Raw genomic sequence first — 15,905 nt, 5'->3', positions numbered from 1 at the left:
ACTATTGAGATTTATTATGATATTGTGAAATGGAGTTTAAATTCTTATTGACATTCACTATCTTTTGAATTTAACTGTGTTTTGATTACTGAGATTTAATGTGATATTGTGTTAAATTCCTTATGACATTCATTGTCTTAAATTAAACTATGGTTTTATGTATCCATCATTTGTATGATTTATGAATTGTGATTTAAAGTTGTATTTGGTTAATGTTGTGCACCACTGAGACATTGTCTCAACGATAGCTTTTCATTGCTATCGCAGGTAGACAGGGCAGCAGACTAGGCTGCTAGTACATTCAGTGAGAAATCATCGGGTATATTGAGTATACCACATTTTGCATTTTGTACTGTAATGTATGTTCACTGTATCTATATATTGTTCTTGATTTTGAGCAGTTATAAATTAAAATTGTACATTGAAGTTGTAAAGTAAATTATGAGTATTTTGACTTGTAAAAATTGTATTATATTTCTTTTATCTCATTCTTTGAAAAATTATTGTGGATTTGAGTTGAAAAAGATATTGTGTTGTTTAACTGTTGAAGTGGAGATTGAGAATTATATTGAAGTGCTTTTACAAGTTTTCTGAAGAACTGTTTTATTCAAAATACAGAAGGCATTCCGCCAAAATTTTTACAGAAATTCCTAATAATTCAAATGTGTTTTCTCTTTCATTTAAATTCAAAAAAAATTTTTAACACCTGTAAATAGTGCTCACCACTGTAAAAAGAAGTAAGAAAAGTTTTGAAATCCCTTGTAGTGTATTTAATGGGTTATCAGTAGATGAAGTTGGTAATTCATTAGGTATACTATGGGATCATGTTATGCCTTACAGAGGGGTAGGGTGTGACAGGGAGAACTCCTTTTCATATTCTGCCACTGATCTATTTCCTTGTTTCAGACTTGAGAACTCTTATAGCTTCTGGTCCACATAAGCATCTGGGACGTATTTTTTTCTGAACTCTCAAAGGAAATTATCCCAAGTCAACACTAGAGGTTCCACCAATCATACGCATCCCCTTGCAGAAATGACACTGAATACACAAATTTTAACTCATCTGTGCAGTGCAGTTTCTTGAACACTCTATCCATCCTCTCCAACCACTACTCTGCCTCTAAAGGGTCCACTGTACCCTTAAACTCTGTAGCCCCATACTTAATCAGCTTGTCATACTGCCTGGCTGGAGTCTAACGTTGTAACATCCATATTTGCATAGTCTGGTAAATTATACTGTTCTAGTGACCGGTGTCGATCCAGATAATTAAGAGAATTAGAACCACACTTAAGACAACTAGATAAGCTATAAACACAAATAATTAGTAATTGCCAATTAGTTAGGTACAAAGAAGAAGAACAGAACATAAGAAGTTAAACGAGCCGAGAGTCACAGCGATGGGTGACTTTCTTAAGAACAACTGCGAAGTCGATTTAAACTCAAATTTCGAACCGTAAAATGTGACGCCGCGGTCCTTAGGACCATTACGAACACAGTGGAAAAGAGAAAATCACAAAAAAGAATTGTTAAGCCAGTCAAATAATTAGGTTAGGGAGCCGAAAGAAATATTAAATTATTTGCAAACCGGGTTAAACCGGCGGGGGGCAATTTGGTCAATTAACCTCCAGAGCTGACTCCTGACCTAACTGTCAAATAAAATCGAAGAAAAGAAAATTTCGGAGTCGAGAATTAAATTAAAGAACTAATAGAAAAATAAATAAAAAAAAGAAAATGAAAAAGTGAAGGGAGATGACATCATGCATGACATCATGCATGATGCCATAAATATAATAATTAATATATTTAATTAATTAGATATTTTGGTCTTCCATAAGATAAAAAAAAAAAGAGAAAAGAAAGAAAAAAAAAAAAAAAGAGATTATCTTTTTCATTGCCGTCCAACTCTCTCTTTCATCTCTCCCTCACTTCATCCTCCATGAAAGCTTATCTTTGAGCTTGAAAAACCAAAAATCTTACCATACAAAATTATTCTACCATGGTTAAAGCTTGTTTTGGCAACTAAAAGTGGTGATTGAAGAATAAAGAAAGAAGAAAGGAAGAGGTTTGAAAGGAAAGAAAATTTTGCACTAAGGTTAGTAAACTAAATTTGATTTTCTAGTTGAATTAATTGTGTTTATAGTTGAATAAACCTAGAAATATGCTTAAAATGAAATGAAAACATCCTTGGGGGACAATAGTAAATTCGTCCAGCCTATGTAGGGGTGAGAATTGCATGTATTTGATTGAATTAGAAGTAAAAATGAGCTTGAATGAGTTGAGTAATTAAGTTTATATGTGTTGAATTAATAAAATGTAACAAAAATTGTGAGTTGGGGTTTTGCACCTAGGGTTTGGGAGACAAAAGGTGGAGAAATGGAGAAGTGATGTTGTTGACCTAGTTTGAGGTGAGAAATGGTCATTTGTGACCAAATGAAGTGTGTTGGAAGTGTTGGAGTTGAGGTTAAATTCGGATTCAATGTGGTCATGCTGCTGGCAGCAGGACCAAGGTCCCTTTGAGGGATCAAAACTGAAAATTTACAAGTCCAAATGGTATGAGACCAATTGGGAATGAAAATAGACACAAAATGACACAATTTTTATTTAGGAAGCATGCCCAAAAAGTGACCAAAACCTAGTGAACGAATTGACCAAATCCGGAAATTCTCAGTCTGAACTGTACAAACTGACCAAATGAATAGTGTTTATTCATTTGGTCATAACTTGAGCTAGGCAGATCTAAATGACCCGAAATTTTACCAGTGGACAGATGAGATATAGACCTAAAACTTTCATGAAGAACACAAACCCAAATTATTCCATTAACCAAGTCATTTGGCCACCTAAATTTGGTAACCTAAAACTGCCAGAACCAAAATTTGCCCAGAAATCTAGGTTAAGTCCAATCCGGCAGCCATGGTTCAAATAGCTACAACTTGAGCTATAAAACTCTAATTGGAGTGATTCAAAAAGGAGAATAAACTTAAGACAATAGAAAAAATTTTCTATGAGGAAAGTTTTGCCAAATTCTAATAGTAAAATGACCAATGGAACAGTGCAACTCAAGACACCAAAACTAAAAATTTGCAAATTTGCCTAAAAGACTTAAGTTTTGAGAAAACAACCAAAACCAAAAAATTAGGGAACCAAAATGTGGTATGTGGGTGTAGTTGAAGTTCCCATACCTATTGAGCCTTAGAAAGTCAACAAATTGACTTGAATAGTAACTCCAAAATGAAAATTTTCAAGAATGTTAGTTTAGGCATATTTGGGCTAGAATGAAGTATTTATGAATTAATTATTGGATTTATTGTGAAATAAGATACTAAACACTATAAATTTTGTGTTTCAGCTGAAAAAGACCCAAATGGTATAAGGGACTGAGTCAAGGCCTAAAGGTGACTCACGTCAGGTTTGTGCACAATAAACTTAAAATTCTTTGTTTCTACTTGACAATTCTTGAAATAAGTGTTGTAAATAATTTTGATTGTTATGGCTTTGAAAATATTATTTGAAAAATAGTTTGTTGCCTACTTTATAAATGAAAAGTTTAGAATGAAATATGATTTGTAAATTGTATAAAATATTTAAATAAATTGATTTAAATTGTTTTTAATTCGCACTTGGCATGACAATATTAATATGTTCCTCCTCCACTTGTGGGGTGAGTTTGATATTTGGTCACTTTCCTTCCTCTCTGGCTTTCCAGTCTGAGGGGCAAGTTTGGTGAGTACTCATTAGCTAGCTAGCCACCTCCCTCACTGATTTCGATTAGTGGGGTGAGTTTGCCTTGTCGTGATGTACACACAACATGTTCGAAAAATTTTGTGTCATGGCCTAAGTTTTGTTATTGATTGGCAACACTATATTTATTAAATTATTTGATCAAGTTGTGTTATATTAAGTTTTGAAAATTATGATTTGTTATAAATGTGATTTGAGAAAAAAATTGTGAAATGTGATTATGAGATTTTTGAATGATGATTTGTTCATAAATGTTTTATATTATGCATTTTATGCTTTATTGTGCACCAGTGAGTATTTATATACTCAGCGATAGCTTTAACTTGCTATCGCAGATAGAGAAAAGGACATTGCAATAGAGCGAGCTGCTACAGTTAGAGAGGAGAACAATTGAAGAATTTTTGTACAGGTATTTGTCTATACCTTGGTAGTTTAGTTTGATGTAAATATGATAGTATGCATATGTATCTCTATAATTTGAGCAGTTGTACAGATAAAATTGTAATAATATTATTTTTGAGATTTTGCATCTGTAAATTAACTTATGATTGTAAATTAATGATTTAAAATGTAATGTGCATGAGTTATGAAATGTTTTGAGATATTAATTCTTGATTTGAAATTTGAATTTTGAATTGAAGTGTTGCTATTCCTGTTGATTTGAAGTTTGGTGGTTGCAAATGGAGTTATGATTGAGAAATATATTGGGAGTGTTTCTATTTTCAGGTTTTGAACAACTATTTTCTCAAAATATAGACGACACTCTGCCAAAATTTTTGTAAAAATTGTGGAGATTTTAAATATTTAGGAATTTAATTTATATTTGGACTTTGAATAAAGGTTTTTAAAATTTGAAAAAAAAAATTTACCCACCAATTCCAAAATGAACGAAAATTGTTTTAAAATCCCTTGTAGTATATTTAATGGGTTACTGGTAAGTGAAGTACGGTAGTTCATTAGGTGTACTACGGGAACATGTTACATCTTATGAGGAGTAGGGTGTGACATGTTTAGTGGTATTAGAGCAAGGTTTTAAAATAAATTTTGAACTGTGAATTTGAAATATTTTGTCGGTAAATAGAACTGCTCAAATGTTTGATATATATGACATATTTACATCATGAATATGCACTAACGAAGGTCAACCTCCTTGTGTTTGTTATCAGAGAGTAAAAAATTTCTGGAAAATGGAATGGAAGAGGGAGATCATTCCGTAGAGCAATCTGTCGAGGCTGAGGCCCGAGGAGAAGCCCCAGCACTCCAGAATGTGAGTGGGTCAGCCACTCCAGCTCCTCCTCAAGCACCGCAGTTCCCTGCTCAGTTTGCACAGTAGATGGCTGCGTTCTTTCAACAAATGGCGGGAAATGTGCCACCTTAAGCATAGACACAAGCACCTACAGCACAACAACAGCCTCCGGCTCGGCAATATGAGAAATTAATGAAATTTGGGGCTACAAAATTCAAAGGAACAGTGGATCCACTAGAAGCAGAACAGTGGTTAGAGAGGATGGAACGGGTTTTCAGAAAACTACAGTGTGCTGAAGAGTTAAAGTTCGAATATTCAGAATCACTTCTGCAAGGGGATGTATATGAGTGGTGGAAGACCATCCCCTACAGTCTGGTAGAGCCACCAGTCCTTACATGGGCAGACTTTTTAATGGAATTTTGGCAAAAGTGGGTCCCTGATACTTATGTAGACATGAAGCTGCAAGAGTTTTTAAGTTTGAAGCAAGGGGATAGAACTATAGCAAAGTATAAGCGGGACTTTTCAAGGCTAAGCTATTATGCTGAAAGCTTAATCTCCACCCCCAGAGACCGGTGTAAAAGGTTTGAGGCTGAGTTGAGGCCTAGCTTAAGAATGCAAGTGGCAGGGTTCCGACACCAGAATTTTTCTGAATTGATTTCACAAGCCCCGGAACTAGAAAGGATAGAATTAGAATGGGCAGTGAAAAAGAGTACACAAGAGAAAGAGAGAACTGAAAAGATTACTGGTCAAGCTACTGAGAGTGGCTTTGGGAAAAGAAAACATTTTGGAGGACCCAGCTCGCGCGAATCCAGTAGAGGTATATCTTCTAGACAGAAACCATCCCAATCCGATCAGCAAACTCAACAGAGACGCAGAAATAAGCTATCGAATCGACTTTGTGAGAAAAGAAAATTTAGTCAATTGACCCCGAGAGCTGACTCCTGACCTAACTGTCAAATAAAATTGGAGAAAAGAAAATTTCAGAGTCGAGAATAAAATTAAAGAACTAATAGAAAAATAAAAAATAAAAAAAAAATGAAAAAGTGAAGGGAGATGACATCATGCATGACATCATGCATGATGCCATAAATATAATAATTAATATATTTAATTAATTAGATATTTTGGTCTTCCATAAGATTAAAAAAAAAAAAAAAAAAAAAAAAAAAGAGAGATTATCTTCTTCATTGCCGTCCAACTCTCTCTTTCATCTCTCCCTTACTTCATCCTCCATGAAAGCTCATCTTTGAGCTTGAAAAACCAAAAATCTCACCATAGAAAATTATTCTACCATGGTTAAAGCTTGTTTTGGCAACTAGAAGAGGTGATTGAAGAATAAAGAAAGAAGAAAGGAAGAGGTTTGAAGGGAAAGAAAATTCTACACTAAGGTTAGTAAACTAAATTTGATTTTCTAGTTGAATTAATTGTGTTTATAATTGAATAAACCTAGAAATATGCTTAAAATGAAATGAAAACATCCTTGGGGGACAAGAGTAAATTCATCCAGCCTATGTAGGGGTGAGAATTGCATGTATTTGATTGAATCAAAAGTAAAAATGGGCTTGAATGAGCTGAGTAATTAAGTTTATATGTGTTGAATTAATAAAATGTAACAAAAATTGTGAGTTAGGCTTTTGGACCTAGGGTTTGGGAGACAAAAGGTGGAGAAATGGTGAAGTGATGTGGTTGACCTAGTTTAAGGTGAGAAATGGTCATTTGTGACCAAATGAAGTGTGTTGGAAGTGTTGGAGTTGAGGTTAAATTCGGATTCAATGTGGTCTTGCTGCTGGCAGCAGGACCAAGGTCCCTTTGAGGGACCAAAATTGAAAATTTACAAGTCCAATTGGTATGAGACCAATTGAGAATGAAAATAGACACAAAATGACACAATTTTCATTTAGGAAGCATGCCCAAAAAGTGACCAAAACCTAGTGAACAAATTGACCAAATCCAGAAATTCTCCGTCTGACCTGTACAAACTGACTAAATGAACAGTGTTTGTTCATTTGGTCATAACTTGAGCTAGGTAGGTCTAAATGACCCGAAATTTTATCAGTGGATAGATGAAATATAGACCTAAAACTTTCATGAACAACACAAACCCAAATTATGCCATTAACCAAGTCATTTGGCCACCCAAAATTGGTGACCTAAAACTGCCAGAACCAAAATTTGCCCAGAAATCTGGGTTAAGTCCAATCAGGCAGCCATGGTTCAAATAGCTATAACTTGAGCTACAAAACTCCAATTGGAGTGATTCAAAAAGGAGAATAAACTTAAGACAATAGGAAACATTTTCTATGAAGAAAATTTTTCCAAATTCTAACAGTAAAATGACCAATGGAATAGTGCAACTCAAGACACCAAAACTGAAAATTTGCAAATTTGCCTAAAGACTTAAGTTTTGAGAAAACAACCAAAACCAACAAATTAGGGAACCAAAATGTGGTATGTGGGTGAAGTTGAAGTTCCCATACCTATTAAGCCTTAGAAAGTGAATAAATTGACTTGAATAGTAACTCCAAAATGAAAATTTCCAAGAATGTTAGTTTAGGCATATTTGGGCCAGAATGAAGTATTTATGAATTAATTATTGAATTTATTATGAAATAAGATACTGAAACACTATAAATTTTGTGTTTCAGCTGAAAAAGACCCGAAAGGTTAAGGGACTGAGTCAAGGCCTAAAGGCGACTCACGTCAGGTTTGTGTACAATAAACTTAAAATTCTTTGTTTCTACTTGACAATTCTTAAAATAAATGTTGTGAATAATTTTGATTGTTATGGCTTTGAAAATATTATTTGAAAAATAGTGTGTTGCCTACTTTATAAATGAAAAGTTTAGAATGAAATATGATTTGTGAATTGTATAAAATATTTGAATAACTTGATTTAAATTGTTTTTAATTTACACTTGGCATGACAATATTAATATGTTCCTCCTCCACTTGTGGGGTGAGTTTGATATTTGATTACTTTTCTCCCTCTCTGGCTTTCCAGTCTGAGGGGCGAGTTTGGATGAGTACTCATTAGCTAGCTAGCCACCTCCCTCATTGATTTCGATTAGTAGGGTGAGTTTGCCTTGTCGTGATGTACACACGACATGTTCGGAAAATTTTGTGTCATGGCCTAAGTTGTGTTATTGTTTGGCAACACTATGTTTATTAAATTGTTTGATCAAGTTGTACTATATTAAGCTTTGAAAATTATGATTTGTTATAAATGTGATTTGAGAAAAAAATTATGAAATGTGATTATGAGATTTTTGAATGATGATTTGTTCATAAATATTTTATATTATGCATTTTATGCTTTATTGTGCACCACTGAGTATTTATATACTCAGCGATAGCTTTAACTTGTCACATGAGATAGAGAAAAGGACATAGCAAAGAGAGCGAGTATTCTGATTAGAGAGGAGAACAATTGAAAAAATTTTGTACGAGTATTTGTCTATACCTTGGTAGTTTAGTTTGATATAAATATGATAGTATGCATATGTATCTCTATAATTTGAGCAGTTGTACAGATAAAATTGTAATAATATTATTTTTCAGATTTTGTATCTGTAAATTAACTTATGATTGTAAATTAATGATTTAAAATGTAATGTGCATGAGTTATGAAATGTTTTGAGATATTAATTCTTGATTTGAAATTTGAATTTTGAATTGAAGTGTTGCTATTGGTGTTGATTTGAAGTTTGGTGGTTGCAAATGGAGTTGTAATTGAGAAATATATTGGGAGTGTTTCTATTTTCATGTTTTGAAGAACTGTTTTCTCAAAATGTAGATAGCACTCTGCCGAAATTTTTGTAAAAATTGCGGAGATTTTAAATATTTAAGAATTTAATTTATGTTTGGACTTTAAATAAAGGTTTTTAAAATTTGAAAAAAAAAATATTTTACCCACCAATTCCAAAATGAACGAAAATTGTTTTAAAATCCCTTATAGTATATTTAATGGGTTACTGGTAGGTGAAGTACGGTAATTCATTAGGTGTACTACGGGAACATGTTAAATCTTACGAGGAGTAGGGTGTGACAGAGGTTGCACTACATGTGCCTGAACCCAAATTTTTAAACACCTGAAAAAAGCACTTCCAATGATTTCAATCACAATCCCAACGTACAATATATCAACACAAATTAATTTCAAACTCAATTCATAAAAACAAATCCCAACAAAAATAAAATAATGGAGCATTTCATAAATTAAAACATAAGGTTTATATTATAGCATTTTTACAAAATCAACTAATTTACAATATTACTGTATAACTACTCAAGACCAATTACACAACATATATACAGTTCATTTACATTAAAATAAATATGTACAAAAGGGGTATAATTTAAATACCCGATAAAATCCAAAATGTAGTACTTTTAGTCCTTAGCAGCTTACTATGCTGTTTTATCAGTCTCCCTACCTGTGACAATAATGAAAAACTATCGCTGAGTAAAACTACTCAGTAGTGCACAATATAACTAAAATATCACTTTGTATCATATTAAATCACAATTAGTCCAAATACAGTATTGAAATTGGTAAACAGATACAAAGCACAAATTTAAAATTTTAGTCAAAGAAATATTTGCTTCAGAAGTCACAAAACAATTTTCATAAAATCACACAGTCATATCATGCCATCAATATTTTTCATCTCAACAGCCAAAGGCTTATGAGGAATACCAAGACTAGCTAGCTCAAATCTATGGGTACCCATTTAATTTCTTCCTCTACTGGTATACACCTCAACACTTCAGCCAGAGAGGGAATACAAAACTATTTCCTTCCACTAGGCAAGCTAGTGAGGAATTCAAACATTTGGTCATGGCACTGTGGTTTCAAACTATTTTAATAATTTTCTAAACATTAAAATGCCAACCATACACATACCATTTTACTTTTTCAATAGTTTGGGTCAATAACACATTTTTCTTCTTAATCAAAATTTTCAATCAAATAAAGTCATAATTTAATTTTCATAATTCATTCAACACAAATTGCAAAGGAAAATTCAAGGAAAGTTTATATGTTGTGCACAAACCTCTTACGAGTCACCTTTAGGTCTTGACTCGATGTTTCTTTTTCTTTTCCAGTATCCTTTCCAACTGAAACACATAATTTACAGTGTTTCAGTATCAAGTCTCATAGTAATTCCAACAATTTATTGCATATTTATTTAATTATATCCCTACATAGGTTTAAAATGACATTTTTCTGGACTTTGCATTTTAGAGTTACTATTTATGGCACTATTCAAGTCAAAATATTGACTTTCTCATGCTTCATAGGTATGTGAATTCCAATTACACTCACATACCACATTTTAAGTGCCTAATTTGTTGGCCTTAGTTGTCATTTCAATTTCTAAGTCTCCTAAGATAAATTTCCACTTTTCAGTTTTAGTCCCCTATTTTGCACTATTCTATTGGTCTAGTTATTGTGAAAATTTAGCTAAGTATTCTTCATCAAAGTTGTTCCTTATTGTCTTAGCTTTAATTCCCTTTTTGAATCACTCCATTTGGAGTTTTTTAGCCCAAGATATGCCTATTTTTCTAAGACTGGCCAGATTAGTTCAAATCCAGAATTTTGGGCACTTTCTTGGTTCTGGCAGTTTTTGTATGCTAACTGCAGCTCACTTTTTGGATAGGTTATAGTCAGAATTTGGGTTTATGTTCTTCCTAAAAGTTATAGTGCTATGTCTCAGATTTCCATCAGTATAAAATTAAGGTCATTTGGACCTTCCTACACCAAGTTATGGCCAAATGAATAAACACTGTGCATTACCCGTATTTGACCTAATTGTTCACTATCTTAATGTCATTTTCTAGGCATGATTTCTGCATGAAAACTGTGGCATTATGTGTCTACTTTCATATCCAATTGGCCTCATACCAATTGGGGTGGCATAATTACAATTTTGGTCCCTGAAAAGGACCTTGGTCAAACTGCCCAATAAGGCACCCTTACCAATCCGAATTGGATTGCAATTCTCATCAATCCAACACATCCCAATTCGTCCCAATGGAACATTTCTAATTTCAATTAGTTTCAATTGCATCAATTCACCATTCCCCCTCAACTTTTCCCCCAATTTCAATGGCATTAAGAACCCTAATTTTACAAATGTTCATTTTGATGAAATTAAAGTGTTTAACTATCTTCTACACACTTAATTACACTTCCATAACATTTTAATTTCATCAAAATCATACAAATCCTCACTCCTTATATAATGGCCAAATTTTCATAATAGTCTAACATGTTGATTTGTTTGAATTTTTTACAATTTCTAAGTTATTTTAACTACATACACATGAATTTAAAGAGTGAAATTGAATTTCATTCCTAACCTCTTTCTTTGGATTTCAAGTCTTCAAATCCTTCACTTTCTTCACTTTTTATTTCCTTAATTCTCCTTCTCAAGATGCAAGAGCAAGGTGTAATCAATAATTTTGGAGAATTTATGGGAAAATTTGGGGTTTTAAAAGCTTACACACAAGCTTTAATGGAGGATTATAGAGAGAGAAATGGGAGAGGGAGTGGAGCAGGCCAAAAATGGGGAAGAAAATGACTAATTGCTTTTTAATTTCTGTGTTTTTATTCTATTATTTGACTTAATAAAAAATTAACTTAATTGATAATTATTTTTGATGCCATGCATGAGGTCATCCTTGTGATGTCATAACTTAATTTTCTTTTCTTTTCTTTTTCCTTTATTTTTCCATGCTTCTTTAATTTAATTCTATATTTCGAAATTTTTATTTCTCAGATTTTATTGGATAGTTAGGTCATAAGTCACCTTTAGAGGTGAATTGACCAATTTGCCCCTCGCTGGTCTGATCCGATTTGTAAATAATTCAGTGTTTCTTCTGAAACTCTGACCTAATTATTTGACTTGCTTACCAACTCTTTTCCGTGATTTTCTCTTTTCCACTAGTTTCGCAATAGTTCTTAGAACTGCGATGTCCCAATGCCCCGTTTGAAATTAGGGTTACAATTGCCCTCGTAGTCACTTCCTGATAAGGTCACCCATAGCTGTAAATCCCGGCTCATTTAACTTTTTATGCTTTGTTTTTCTTATTTATATTTGACCTTCTAGTGATCACTATTTAGTCTTGTTCAGGGCTTTTCAAAGTGACTTAAATAGGGTTCTAATCCTCTTAATTGTCCAGACTGACATTGGTCACCGAAATAGTAAAATATACCAGGTTATGCATATAAGGGTGTTGCTAAAAAATATATTTCATGTTTATATATATATATATATATATATATATATATATATATAACACATATATTTCAAATATTATAAAGTTTCTAACTAAAAAATATAAATTAAATAAAATTAAAATATTTATTATATAAAATCTCTCTCTCTCTCTTATATTTAAATAATTATAAATAATAAATATAGTTAATAACAAATTTTGCTATGGCTAGTATATTTTATAAATTTAAATATTTTTTATTCTATAAATTTAAAATTTTAGTATATTTAATTTAAATATTATATTTAAATTTTATTTTCTATAATAGTTATACAATATAATAAATATTTTCTAAATGAATATTGTGTTATAGTATTCAACTATAATATATATACATAAATATAACTAAAAAATATATATTTGATTAACATTGTCGAAAATAAAAGATTGGATATAATTTCAGAAAGCGATAAATATTTGGATTTTTCTGACAATTAGGCCTCTTATAAATTATACATTCTTGTTTATCAAATCTCCACAACAATTTGTTACGCTTCAAAGATATTCACCACTTCTGATAAAAAATATATATATATTCACTACTTGAAAGATATTTGACACAACGGATATCATATTGAAATTGTAATAGGAAAATATTAAATATCTATAAATCAAAATTATTATATTCATAAAAAATATTTTTAAAAAAATTATCCATTTTTCTTTTGGTTTGTACTATACAAATTATTATTAGCGCAACTGAATACATGAAAAATCGGAAATTTACTAATTTAAATACTTTTATTGTTTGGCATGACTAGGTAAGTGATTTTAGAATAATTATAATGTTAAAAATTATTGAGAATTCACGTACACATCAATTGAAGAATCAAAAATTGTTTTATTAAAGGAATTCTTAGGTACTGTTTGATTAAAGTGAATAAAATTTATTATAATTATTGCACACGTTGACGAAAATGCTCTTTATTCACATTTAGTAATCTTAATGCCATTGAAATAATTAATGGATGTGTTTTATACATATAAAAATCAATTTAAGATTTTTTTGTATAAGTTTGTTAATGAATAAAAATTTCTTTTTTTTTTTTTTTAAGAGTTCGTTCCGCAAGTCAATATAAAACTTCATTTTTCAAGTTATTTCATCTAAAATTCTTTCTTTAAATAATTTACTGTTTTTTGAAGCTCTTTAACAGTTCTAATAATATTTAAATCATCAATATATACAACAAGCATAAGTAATTTTAATTAGGATCTTTTTATAAAAATACATGGCCAAATTGAATATTTTTATGACATTCATTCAACAAATATTTGTTAAGAAAATAAAAAAACGTCTAAATTGTTTTAATTCATATAAAGATTTTTGTCAACAAATTTCTTAGGAAATTTTATATAATTTAGGCATTTTAAATCCTTCAAAGATTTTAATCTAAATTTCACTAGAGCCATATAAATAGGATGTAACAACATTGCGTCCACCATGCATGGGAGAATATATCATTTCATAATGAATGCCAAGTCTTTGTGGAAATCATTGTGTTGCAAGTAGGATGAGCAATCAGTTGATTATATCCGAATCAAATAGAACTGCAAAATCTAAAATACTGAAATCTTATTGAACCAAAATGATAGAAGAATCGAATCGATCTGCACTAAATTGATTCAATTCGATTTGAACAAAATGCCCGCATAAACAATGCCATTCCATTTCCCAATTCCATTGGCTCTACCCAGCCAGAGATGATATACAATGCCAATCGATTCAATTAAAACAACAACCCAACAAAATTTTAACAACCTAACAACAGATTGAGATTGACCCAATAAAATTCAACAACCCAACAAAAGATTAAGACTAATTTCAACAAACAAATCACAAAAACATATTACAAGACCCTTGCGAAAAACTAAAACACAAGCATAATAACAAAAATCAAAAAACCAAAAACGTATTATAATCTTTGAAGAACTGATGAGGCCGACGAAACAAATTACAGAGATGAGCAGTATGTAGAAGGGACATATGTCTGATGAACCAAGACTAACACTTGTTGCCGTTTGCTCAGTCACTCAAGGGAGGAGAAGAATAGACGACCGGACTGACGAATGGAAGTACAATCGACACAGACGAAGGATGAGACTAAAGGGTCGGACTAGGGCAGAAAACATGCTACAATGTTGATTGAAGATGAAGATGAAAACATGTGGCGGTGTTCACTGAAGATGAAGACTAAGGGGGTATTTGGTTTACTGCAGCTGATAGCTGATAGACACCCAAGCAGGTAAATTATAGTGTTTGGCAAGCTTAAAAAAAATAGAGCTGATAGTTGATGGGCAACTGATATGATACCCATCAGCTGCAGTTTGTATCAGTTCTTTTTTAGAAATTTGTTTCTCATCGGTGATAATGATTTGATTTTATTTTTTATTTTGACCATATTATCCTTTTTTATTTAACTTGAAAATTAATATTATTAATGTTTTTATTTTTTATTTTGTAATTTTAACATTTTAATTAACGTATTTTAACTTTGTTAAAATATTTTTTATTAATAACATAAAATATAAAATATTTATTTATATCTAACAACTTCAAATTAATTATAAATTTTTCTATTAACAATAATAATTATTTTATTATTTTATCTATATTTTTAAAATTATTTAATCATCTTAAAAAATAATTATTTTCTTATTTCAATAATAAAATAAATGATATAATATAATAGATTAATAATTATATATTTATTTAAATAATATAATATATTAATTTAATAATTATATATTTAATTTAATACTAAAATAAATAATATAATGTAATAAATTTATAATTTTATATTTTTTTAAAAATTAAACAAATTATATGATATATACCCTTATCAGCTATCAGTTATCAGCTATCAGCTAACAGTAACAGCTATCAGCTAACAACTATTATTGTATTCAATAATTAAACTAAATAGGCCCTAAAAAACCTGAAGTATATGCTTTTAGGTAAAGGTTAAAACTAAAAAGAACGGGCTAAATTTCTTAGGTTTTAAACTTTAGAACATGGGCCGAGTTTCATTTTTGGAGTATGGACTTGGTTGGAAGTGGAATTTAATTAGCGCTTTTAGGATGTGGGCTTTATGGATAACAAATTAAAAAAAAAATAGAAATAATTGCTTTGATCCAGTTTGTTCTTCATTTTTAGTGAAAATGAACAAATCAAACTGAAAATTCAAATTTCTTAAAATTATTAACCAAGTAAAATAATTTGAAAAACCAAATCAAAAAAATTAAACTAAATCCATTCGATTCAGTTTTTTTATTTAAACCGTTTAGTACTCCTCTCAAACTGTAAATTATGTACTTTACGATATTATTTTTCTAATTTCCTTTTAGTACAAATATTCATTTATATCGATTGGCTTTTATGCATCCAGATGTTTGAACTAAAAGTCTAAAAATTTCATAACTTTAAAGTAAATTTAATTCTACTTGAATTGTGACTTTCTATTAGTGAAACTCAAATTGAAATTTAATTATAAAATAAATTAAAGTTGAGAAGGGTGTAATCTAAATTAACAGAGTATAAATAAAATTAATCCTATATCTACATTCTTGAACAGATTTAGATTTAAAATCCTCATTTTGTTTTAGGATATTAACAACAACATTTTATTTATTACTTAA

The sequence above is a fragment of the Hevea brasiliensis genome, chromosome 7 (assembly GCF_030052815.1).
Source record: "Hevea brasiliensis isolate MT/VB/25A 57/8 chromosome 7, ASM3005281v1, whole genome shotgun sequence".
Taxonomy (NCBI): Eukaryota; Viridiplantae; Streptophyta; class Magnoliopsida; order Malpighiales; family Euphorbiaceae; genus Hevea; species Hevea brasiliensis.
Note: the sequence above shows the minus strand (reverse complement) of the source record.